The following is a 9,931-nucleotide window of genomic DNA, read 5'->3' as shown; positions in this document are numbered from 1 at the left end:
TAGCTATAATTATCCGATTATGTGTCGTATTTCGGTACGGCATGGTGTGTAGGGATGGGTGGATCGATTTTATCCCCATATGGTGTGTAGGGTTGGGTGGATTTGGTGTGTAAAGGCTGGTGGGTAGGACTATTATTCTTCTCTGTTATGCATGATATATCTGAGATGGGCTAAGGCCCAATTCGTATCTGATTCTGTATCTGAGTGGGTAATGTTCACACCGGTTCTGTAAAGGGTTGAGGCTCGAATTATCTGATATTTGGATATATGACTGATTTTACACACTGAGTTTGCGAAATCTCACCATTTTCTATTTAATCTGTGTAGGTAATCCCCAGCATTAGACGGATCGGAGCTGCGTAGGACTCGGCAATGACTACCACTATTTCGTACTGTGTTAATTCGGTTTTTTTTAAGTTAATTAATTTTCTCGTTAATAATTTGGGTATTTATTTTTGTAATTGGATCTTTTGGGACTGACTGTTTAAATTTGGGATTATACTTTACTTCCCAGTTTTATCCATACAAAAACACTATGTTTTCTTAGAATTAAAGTTTTCTAAAAAAAATGGTTTTCTAAAACCAAAAGTTCACCAGCTTTCGCTAAAAAGTCACGTTTTGAACAATAACAACGAATATGCGTTTTCTGAGTTAAATGAAGACTAATAAACTGGATGGGTTTTCACTCGATGAATTAAACTACAAATTTCATTCCATGTCATAACGTCCAGGCCGGGTTTGGGGTGTTACATTGGGTAAATAATGGGTACATTATTTAGGTTTGGGCTTAGTATAATATATTTGGGTTTTGTAATAACTATTTTAGAATATGAGTATTAGTAGGGGTGTACAAATTTCGGGTAATACCGATTTAACTGACCAAACTAAATTAATTTGGTTAATCAATCGGTTAACTGAACTAATTTGGTCGAGGGTCGGTTAATAATTTTTTAGAATTTTAGTTAACGGTTAATTCAGTTCAAAATCAGTTAATTAACCGAATTAACCAAAAAATTTTATTTTTTATATACATTTTACATATATTAAATTTGGTTAATTCATTTAGTTTGGTTAATTTGATTAATTTTTTATATGTTTTATACTTGTTTTAACAATATATATATAAAATTCGGCTAATTCGGTTAACCGACCAAATTAACCGAAAAAGTTTGGTTCGATTAATTGTTTTCAAAAATATTTTGGTACAGTTAACGATTAAGGTTTTAAAAAGTTCAGTTAATTCGGTTAATGCTAGTCCAGGTTGATTAACCGATTTAACACTCCTAAGTATTAGGTATCTAAATTTAATAAGAAAAAATAAAAAAATATTTAATTTTCAATATAATATAATAATGAACAATAAAATATATTTTTGTAGATTTTGCATAGATTAGCCCTTTAGTTATTTTATATAAAAAGAATGTTATTAAATATATAATTTATACTTTTTATAAGGCAAAGCATTGTAATCGCATAAAAATAAAATGAATTATTAGATTCGAAATAAAAATAGTTATAACTTATAAAATTCAAATTTACTTAAATTGATTTGAGCCTGCCCAACTTGATCTAAGCCCGGATCTGAAAAAAAATTTAGACAAAAATAGCCAAAGCCAATCACAAATCTGAGCCCAAAAAAATCAAAGTCTGAAGTAAGCCCAAGAAAAAACTCGTATACATTTTGAGCCCAAAATTTCCAAATTTGGTTTTTACGAATTGAGGAGGCATCTTGTAATCTTTTTGGTGATTTTAGAACATTGGGAACACTTTGAACGAAAATTTTAAGTTGCTTCACAATTTCAAGGTTTTGGGGTTAAATCTGATTTCCTTTGACTCTTAGTTATAAGTTTTAATTTGTCTCAACTGCCTTTGCTTCTATCATGTATCTAACACTTTTTTGTTTCTTGTGTTAGTAGGTATGATAAAAGTTGCACGTTTCTTTCTTTGTGCAACTTCATTCTTCGATGTCGAGCTTCTTTCTTGGTGTCCTAGAGCCTTTAGGTATGCTTTGTTAAAGAACAACCATCAACATTTTAGAGTATATTACTACTTATTTTTCTTTAAAATTTACATGATTTGAAGTTCTTATTTATTTCTTTGCCTTTAAGTGTGTTATTTTTTTGTGAGGATATTATTTTATAACCTCTTATTTGTTAAGTGTTTGTGACTTTTTAGATTCTAAAAATGGTGAGCTTTATATGTTTTATTTGTAACAGTTCTGCTCTCAAAAAGTGTTTGCGATGTAGATTGGTTTCCTATTGCTCCATCAATTGCCAAAATGTACATTAGAACGTTGTGCATAAAATCAAGTGTCAATTAATGGAGAGATGCTCTCAAGTAAATGAGAGTAATAATGTTCTCACATCTATTTTTAAATGTTAGTGGTGTGAAGTTCTCAATGTCTAATTCAATACCCACCTAAAGAAGAAAGTAAGTATGACTCTGTGTCTACTCTTGGTACTTGTCCCAATGATGACTATTGTGAAAAAGAAAGCTATTGTAGTGAACTTAGCAAACACAAAGACATAGAGAGTGAGGAAATTTCATGGTAGCCCATGCCTTTCGCAAAGCTCGAAACACCAAGCCATCCATAATATATGTATTATTTTTAGACTTCTCATAACTTTGATTGTTCAAGAGATTCATTCTTTTTCGACCAAGGACAAGATTCAAGGACGAATCTTTTCAAGGAAAGGACAAATGATACATGCGTGGATGAGGTAAATTTTATTAATTTAAATTCATGAAAGCTATTGTTTTTCAAGTTTAGAAGATCAATCAACTTGCAACAAGTTTTTGGATGGGATTCGGGAGGTGTAACATAAATGGAAGTGTTAATATGTTTCCAAGAGCCTAAGTTGTGGAGAGAGAAACCCAAACACACATCAACTAAATATCAAGCCCATTTGAAGCTCATGCAGATTACTTGAAGACATAATTGTTTTATTTATATATTTTTACTTATTTGTTGGTCTAATCTGTCAATGATCTTATTCAGAAGTTTATTTTTAAGCCCAAGTTTTTTTTTTTGTAAATTTGGTCCATACACAACTCCCATAAAAGCTGGCTAAATTCACTTAGTCTTTTTTTCCCTCCTTTTAAGTTTCTTAAGAAGAAAGAATTAACTTTCATAATTGCCCACATTTTTAGGCTACATTTTAAGGATTTGTTTTTTTTATATAAGGAAGGAAGGCATTCAACAGCCTTTAAGGTCTAATATTTCTTACATGGAAGTCCCTCATTTTATCTTCTAAAAGAAGTTGCCTAACATCAAACATAGGGAAATCAATAATTTCCAGATCATATTTGTTCTTAGAACAAGACTTAGCTACGCAATCACCAACTTTACTCATTTCATGGAAGACAAGTTGAAATTTGACAGTCCAATTGCACCTGCATTCCTCATTTATTCTTCAAACTAAGGTTGTTGATGATGACCTTAGTGAATCATCTGTTAGCATATCCACTGTACTTTTATTGTTAGATTCAATTATCACCTTGGTATATCCCTTCCTCCAAGCTATTTCAAGACCATGAAAGATCTCCCATAACTCAACCGTTAGAGTTGAACTCTCCCAATAAATCATCGAAATCCTGCTAACCAATTACCATGTCAGTCACATAAAATGCCACCCGCATACAAATTTTCTCTCTTTGTTGTAGCTCCATTTGAGTTAATTTTTAACCAACCGTGGCTAGGAGCCTTCCATTTTATGGCAGTAGTTCTTGATGAATCTTCTTTCGACTCTACTATTACTGCATTTCTTATGTGAATGGTGAGTGTTTCAACTTGTCCAACTATCATTTCAAAGCTATCGTATTTCCGCTGAAATATTATTGTATTACTGTGCTTCCAAATAAACCAGCAAGTAATCGCAAAAAAACTCCCTATTTAACTGCTCCAAGACCAAACCCTGCCTGGTTCTTTAATTTTGATACCATCCAGTCTTCTAGATCTACTTCAAAAAAATTTATAATCACTAGTATAGATAGTTTTAAACCAAATACTTTTCACAATGTTGCAATCCCACAACATGTGGATGAGAGTTTCTTGGCAATTCCCACATAGAATACAACTGCTATCATTCGTCAATCTTCTTCAGACTTTTTTGTGATTTGTTAACAGTCTTTTCTTCATCATCAACCATAAAAATTCTTTATTCTAGGAGGTAGAATGTTCTTCCATGGTACTCTCCAAACATCGTTATGAGTAGTAGGGTCAACTTGAATCTGACTTTTATAAGCCTCCTTAACCGAGAACTAACCTGAGTCGTTTTTCTTCCATAAGCAAGTATTATCTCCCAAAAGCTCCATTGGTGGAGGGAAAGCAGCAATATGCTCCAAAATCTCCTCATCAATGAATTAAGTTAGTACATTTCAATCCAACCACCATTTGGGTCTGTCACATTCGAAACTTAGCCTCCATGGGAACAACCGTTGATTGTCGTAAGTATCTATGAAAATATCCCAATCTTGACATCCAGTTATCCATGAGGAAATTAACTGACCTTCCATTACCTATACTCCAACAAATATTCAACCGAAAGGTTTCCCACACCAGATTGATTGACCACCAAGTATAAGAGCTATTAATTCTACATAAAGAAGAAGGGCAAATTTCAAGCATCTTATATTTATGCCGTAGAATCTTAACCCATAACTTATCCAGCTAAGTAATTGTAGACACCCATTTTTGTCCGAGCTCGATTAGAGGCCTATTTAAATTTTGTTCTCTTGGGCCCTTCGAAACCCAACTGGTTTTGGTCCATTTGAGACCTTTATTTTTCTTTTCTTTTTTTTCTTCTTTCCAAATTATTATTACCATTACTACTATTACTATTATTAAATACTATTATTATCATTTTCTAAAGATAAACAAGATTAAATATATATATAAACATGAAAAGAAAAGAAAAAAATGAAGAGGCTTTTCATTATTTTTGCTCTTAAAAAGAAGGTAAATATAAACACAACTATAAGCATTCTATTTCTTTTCTTTTTTTTTCTTTTTTTTTTGCCATAGACATGTCATGAGGGATAAAATTTTGGGTTCTGATGAAGGGAACGTCACTAAACCATCGGTCCTCCACCCCTAGGAGCCCAAAAATATCCCCTTTTTTCCTCCCCTTTCTAAAATAAATGTTTTTTTTTTAAAAAAAGCTTGATTTTGACAAAAGTTTTAATTTTTTTAAAAAAAGAGAAAGTTTAGATTTTAACAAATAAAAATCTGTTTTGTTTTTAGTTATTTTAAAGAAAAGTTTAAATTTTTAAAACAAAGTTGTGATTTTTTTTCAACTACTTAGACAACCATATGCTATGCTTTCTCAGTATCTATTTTAATCACCATCCATCCTTTCTTCCCCTTCCATGTTCTCATCGAGTGTATCACTTCCTGAGCTATGATCACATTACCTACTGTGTTTCTTCTCCTTGCCCCCCACAAACCTTGTCTGGTTTGGTGCTATAAGTGTTGATAAAATAGGCTTTAAGTGATTAACTATTACCTTAGTTAACACTTTGTAAGACATTGGGCATAAACTGATGGGCCTATACTGAGAAATTACCTTTGGCGCATCCACCTTCAGGATAAAAACAATCAGTGTCTTATTAAAAAATGGTTCAATGTCCCCTTCATTAAACACTCTTCTAATCATATCCACCAAAGACTGTCCAACAATATTCCATTGAGTCTGATAAAATTGTGCATGCAACCCGTCCACCCTTGGTGACTTTAATGGTGTCATTTCAAATAGTGTCATCCTAACTTCCTCACCTGTGAGACTCCTCCCCATTGCTTCCATCATATCTAAATCAACCGTTAGAAATCTTTCTCGAATAGGGAAACGTCCTATACTTGGTGCATCAATAGTATAGAGATTCTAGAAATAGTTGACAACTTCAAGTTGTAACCTTTCTTCCTTATAGCACCAGTTTCCATCAGACAACCTAAGTGCTTTAATCTGATTTTTTCTTCGTCTGGCAGTTGCTCTAGAGTGGAAATATTTGGTATTTCGATCACCCTTAGCCAACCAATTGCTTCTAGATTTTTACTTCCATAGGAGTTCTTCACCATCCAAAATATTCTCCAATTCAATCCAGAGATCCTTTTCCACCTTTATCAGATTTTTTAAAATAAAATCTTTCAAGAGCCTTTTGAATCCCCTGTAACCTAGCCAGTATCCTCCTTTTCTTAGCAATGACATGGCCATAAGTTTCTCTACTCCATTTCTTTACTGCATTTGTAAAATTACAAACCAAACTTTCAAGAGACCCATTACCAAACCAGTTTTCATTAACCATCGAATGGAGGCTTCCATGTGTGCATCACCCACTAAAATATCTGAACGGTCTGTTCAACTTAGGTCCTTCATTTCCAAACTTGATAGCGAGAGGCCTATGGTTATACATGACTTTCTGGAGATGATACACTGCTGTACATGGGAACTTCACATCCCATTGATAATTACAAAGTGCCCGATCTAACCGTTCAAAAATAAGTCCTTTATTCCAAGTGAATTTTGAACCCTTATAACCAAGATCCTTCAAATTACAGTCATTGACAAACTGATTGAACAAAGGGCACCTTCAACGTTCCTACTTGCCCACCTTTCTTCTCATCAGCATTTAGCATCACATTGAAGTCCCCTGCAATCAACCATGGGCTTTGTATAGACTCAGTGATATGATTTAATCCTACCCAAAGATCCTTTCTTCTGATTCGTTGAGGGCTCTCAAAAACTGCCGTGAAACAAAAATCATCAACTAAGTCTGGGAACCGTATTCTCATATGTATGAACTGGAAGTGATTAAAAAGAACCTCTACTTTAATATTTTCTTGCCAGAGCACCCAAATTCCCCCTGTAAAGCATTTAGCTTCGATTCTATGAGAAAACGGTAATCTGATTCAATCAATTACCTTATCAGCTTTAGACCCACTAATCCGAGTTTCTACTAAAACCACCAGACCCAGACCAAATTCTCTTAAATACCCCTTTAAGAATTTATGAAATTTCAACTGACCAGCACCTTGACAATTCCAGATGAGAATGTTCGTTTTCATCACAAAAAAAAAAAAAAACTTTATGAAATGAGACTGACCTGCATTAAACTCAATAGTCTTGAGAGGCGTCATCCATATGTGTAACCTCTCCAGCATCACCTCTGACCAAGTCAATCAACTTAAACTTGTCTGATTGAAATTCCATTTGAGTTTCATCCCATTCTCCCAAATTCTCGTCCAAAGCCCTAGCCTCTTGGGAGAATTGTTCCAACCTATCGACAATCCCATTAATAATTGTCTGAATGGGAACCGTCTAATTCTCTTCTGACAAATCATGATTACGATTTCCAGTCTCTACCGTTCTTGGGTTTTTATTTTTCCAAAAAACCCCCTTTATTCTTGTGGCAGAGAGGAAAAAGGCACCAGGTTCTGAATGATCAATTCAGGGTCAGTATTATCCTGAATCACATGTTTAACAAAGTTCCTTGGTTGTCCATAATTGAAATGGCTATGTGGGCTGAGAAATTAAACACAAACGGATCCTTATTCAGTATATCCATTGGGCCTATCCTGTTTAATCGATCCTTCATATCGTTGCGCCTCACGCTCCCTTTTTTAAATTTTTTCCACTAGTTAAGCCCATTACCATGTGTTTTCGACCTGGATTGCTTCTGGTGGCCTAATTCTTATTTTGGACCTTATGTAACACTCAAAATCCAGCCTAGTCGCCAAGTCCGAATATCAGAATGCCACAACACCGTCTCATATTATACTCATAGTAAATTGTCACATTATTAAGAAATCATTCTCTTTATCAGTTATCTTAAAAAATTTTAGTCTAACATATATCAATTATCATTAGAACATGTCAAACATACTTCCAATAGTCTTATAAATATAATTAAACGTGCATTAAGATCACTTAGCAAAATTTCCAAGATAGCCATGTAAGTATCGATAATAGGATAAGGGTATCGATATTTTCTTGGTACGGTATCGATACTGGTTGCAAAATCGGTACCAAATCAGTATTCTGTTTCTCAACTAAAATCAAAGACTCGAAAAATATCAGTAACTTTGCAAAAGCATCGATAAAATTAGCTCGAGCGTCGAAACTCGTGATATGGTATCGATACTAATTTACGATTCTGACTTCCTGCACATTTCAAAATCACAGAGGTATTGTTTTTACAACACGAATATTGATACCTCTGCTTCAGACTAGAAAAATAAAACATTTTTAAGCATATAAGTCATTCCAACTTGTACCAATTCATCATGCTATTATATCATCATCAAATAAACATCAAAATGGACAATAATCACAGTTTCAAACATCGAGAATAAGTCCGAGCAATAATCAAAATATCGTGATTCAAACCTTTAAATCCTGAGAGCAAATAAACTATGGAAACAACCAAAATATCATGGCAAAATTCGTGCAAAAATTCTACCACATTGCCTTTATTTCACCAAAACAAAAATAAATAACAATAACACCTACGAAAACATAGAAATGGACTTGCTTTGATTACCATTGGAACCACACCGCTCACACTAGCACACAATGAATCTGCAATGGTTTAAAAGAAGTAGGTGAGCTTAATAAGCTCAGTGAATGCCTAGAACAACTATCATGCAAACAATTCATCAAGCATTATCGAAACAACCATATAGTACAACCTCAACAGTTCCAACTTTAGTGTCATAATATACTTACTCGTGTATTATTTTCTAGTTCTTTTGCATGGTAAACATATTCACTTTTAAGCATATATCATATTACACATATAATCGCCTAACATACAAGCATATATTACAATACTCAAATAATCACATAGCATATAATCATATATCACAATACTCAAAACATCTTTATAGATAAATTGCATGATGGTCGCATGTCATATAAACACATATCACAATACACACATATTCATAATTTAAGATAATTTGACACTTGAGCTATGAAACGTAAAAGTGAGTTCTATCATCACTCATTGGATATGCGAATCTCCAGCACACCACATAGAGTTATAGAGTCAAACATGTCCCAAAAGTGAAGCATAAAGCTAACACTCTCCTTATTTCCCCTTATATGTCCCGTTGAATAGAGCTTAGCTCATATTCCCTTATCCCTCTAACGTGTCCCAGGGCCTCAACGCCAAAAATCACTGTGCATATATGTGAGTACTTAAAATCCTATGGCATGCCAACTATATCCAACGGTTTTAAGATTACAAGGCCAAAATATCCAAAACAAAAAACATATCACTTACCGATTATCCATGCATTGCCACTGCATATTTGCATCTTTAGCAAAACACTGTCACTAGCATTTAACATATACATAACATGTACTCTTTTGCACTTCACAACGGTTACCATAACCACATATTACATGTTATAACATCTCATCTCAATTCACATATTCATAAACACAAAAACACATTGTTCACAAGATAGCATATTTATGAGAAAGCTTACACTCGGAATTTAGAGTAGGGGTTCAGGCTATTACTAAATTCTGAAATAACACATTAAATCATGTCCACAAGTAATTATCTCAAACACTCACCAACACGCTTTCGCCAAAAAGTTGAAAACTCAAACTAGCTTTTTCTTGCCTTTATCTCTACTCGTAGAAGGTCCTATCGAATCCGAAACTTCAAGACAACAAATTCACACAACAATACATTCACAAATTAGCTAAGGACTCACCACAAGTACTTAAAAACATAAGCCTAAGCTATGTTCTCATGTAGTTGAAACCTTTAACATAACCAGCTTGAAATCCAAATATCTCGATTTACACTTAATCTTTTTTCCTAAAATGAGTTTCATTCATCTAATTATTTGTCAAAGACTAATGCCCAACCTTTAAACTACACAAGACTACTCAATTCATAGTATTGACTTTTTTTACATGTT

At 33.6% G+C, this 9,931-nt stretch overlaps 1 long non-coding RNA gene across 1 annotated transcript; it reads right to left on the bottom strand.

Annotated features, from left to right (window-relative positions):
• Positions 1–4,907: 4,907 nt before the first annotated feature.
• Positions 4,908–7,438, bottom strand: LOC121212457 (uncharacterized). Its single transcript, XR_005907674.1, has 2 exons — positions 7,099–7,438; positions 4,908–6,738 (listed from the first exon to the last, which is right to left on the bottom strand). It is a non-coding gene; the product is annotated as an uncharacterized lncRNA (long non-coding RNA).
• Between the last annotated feature and the right edge of the window lie 2,493 nt (positions 7,439–9,931).

Source organism: Gossypium hirsutum, chromosome A13, assembly GCF_007990345.1.
Source record: "Gossypium hirsutum isolate 1008001.06 chromosome A13, Gossypium_hirsutum_v2.1, whole genome shotgun sequence".
In the NCBI taxonomy this organism is placed as follows: domain Eukaryota; kingdom Viridiplantae; phylum Streptophyta; class Magnoliopsida; order Malvales; family Malvaceae; genus Gossypium; species Gossypium hirsutum.
The sequence above is the reverse complement of the archived record's forward strand: the minus strand, read 5'-3'. Positions and strand labels throughout refer to the sequence as shown.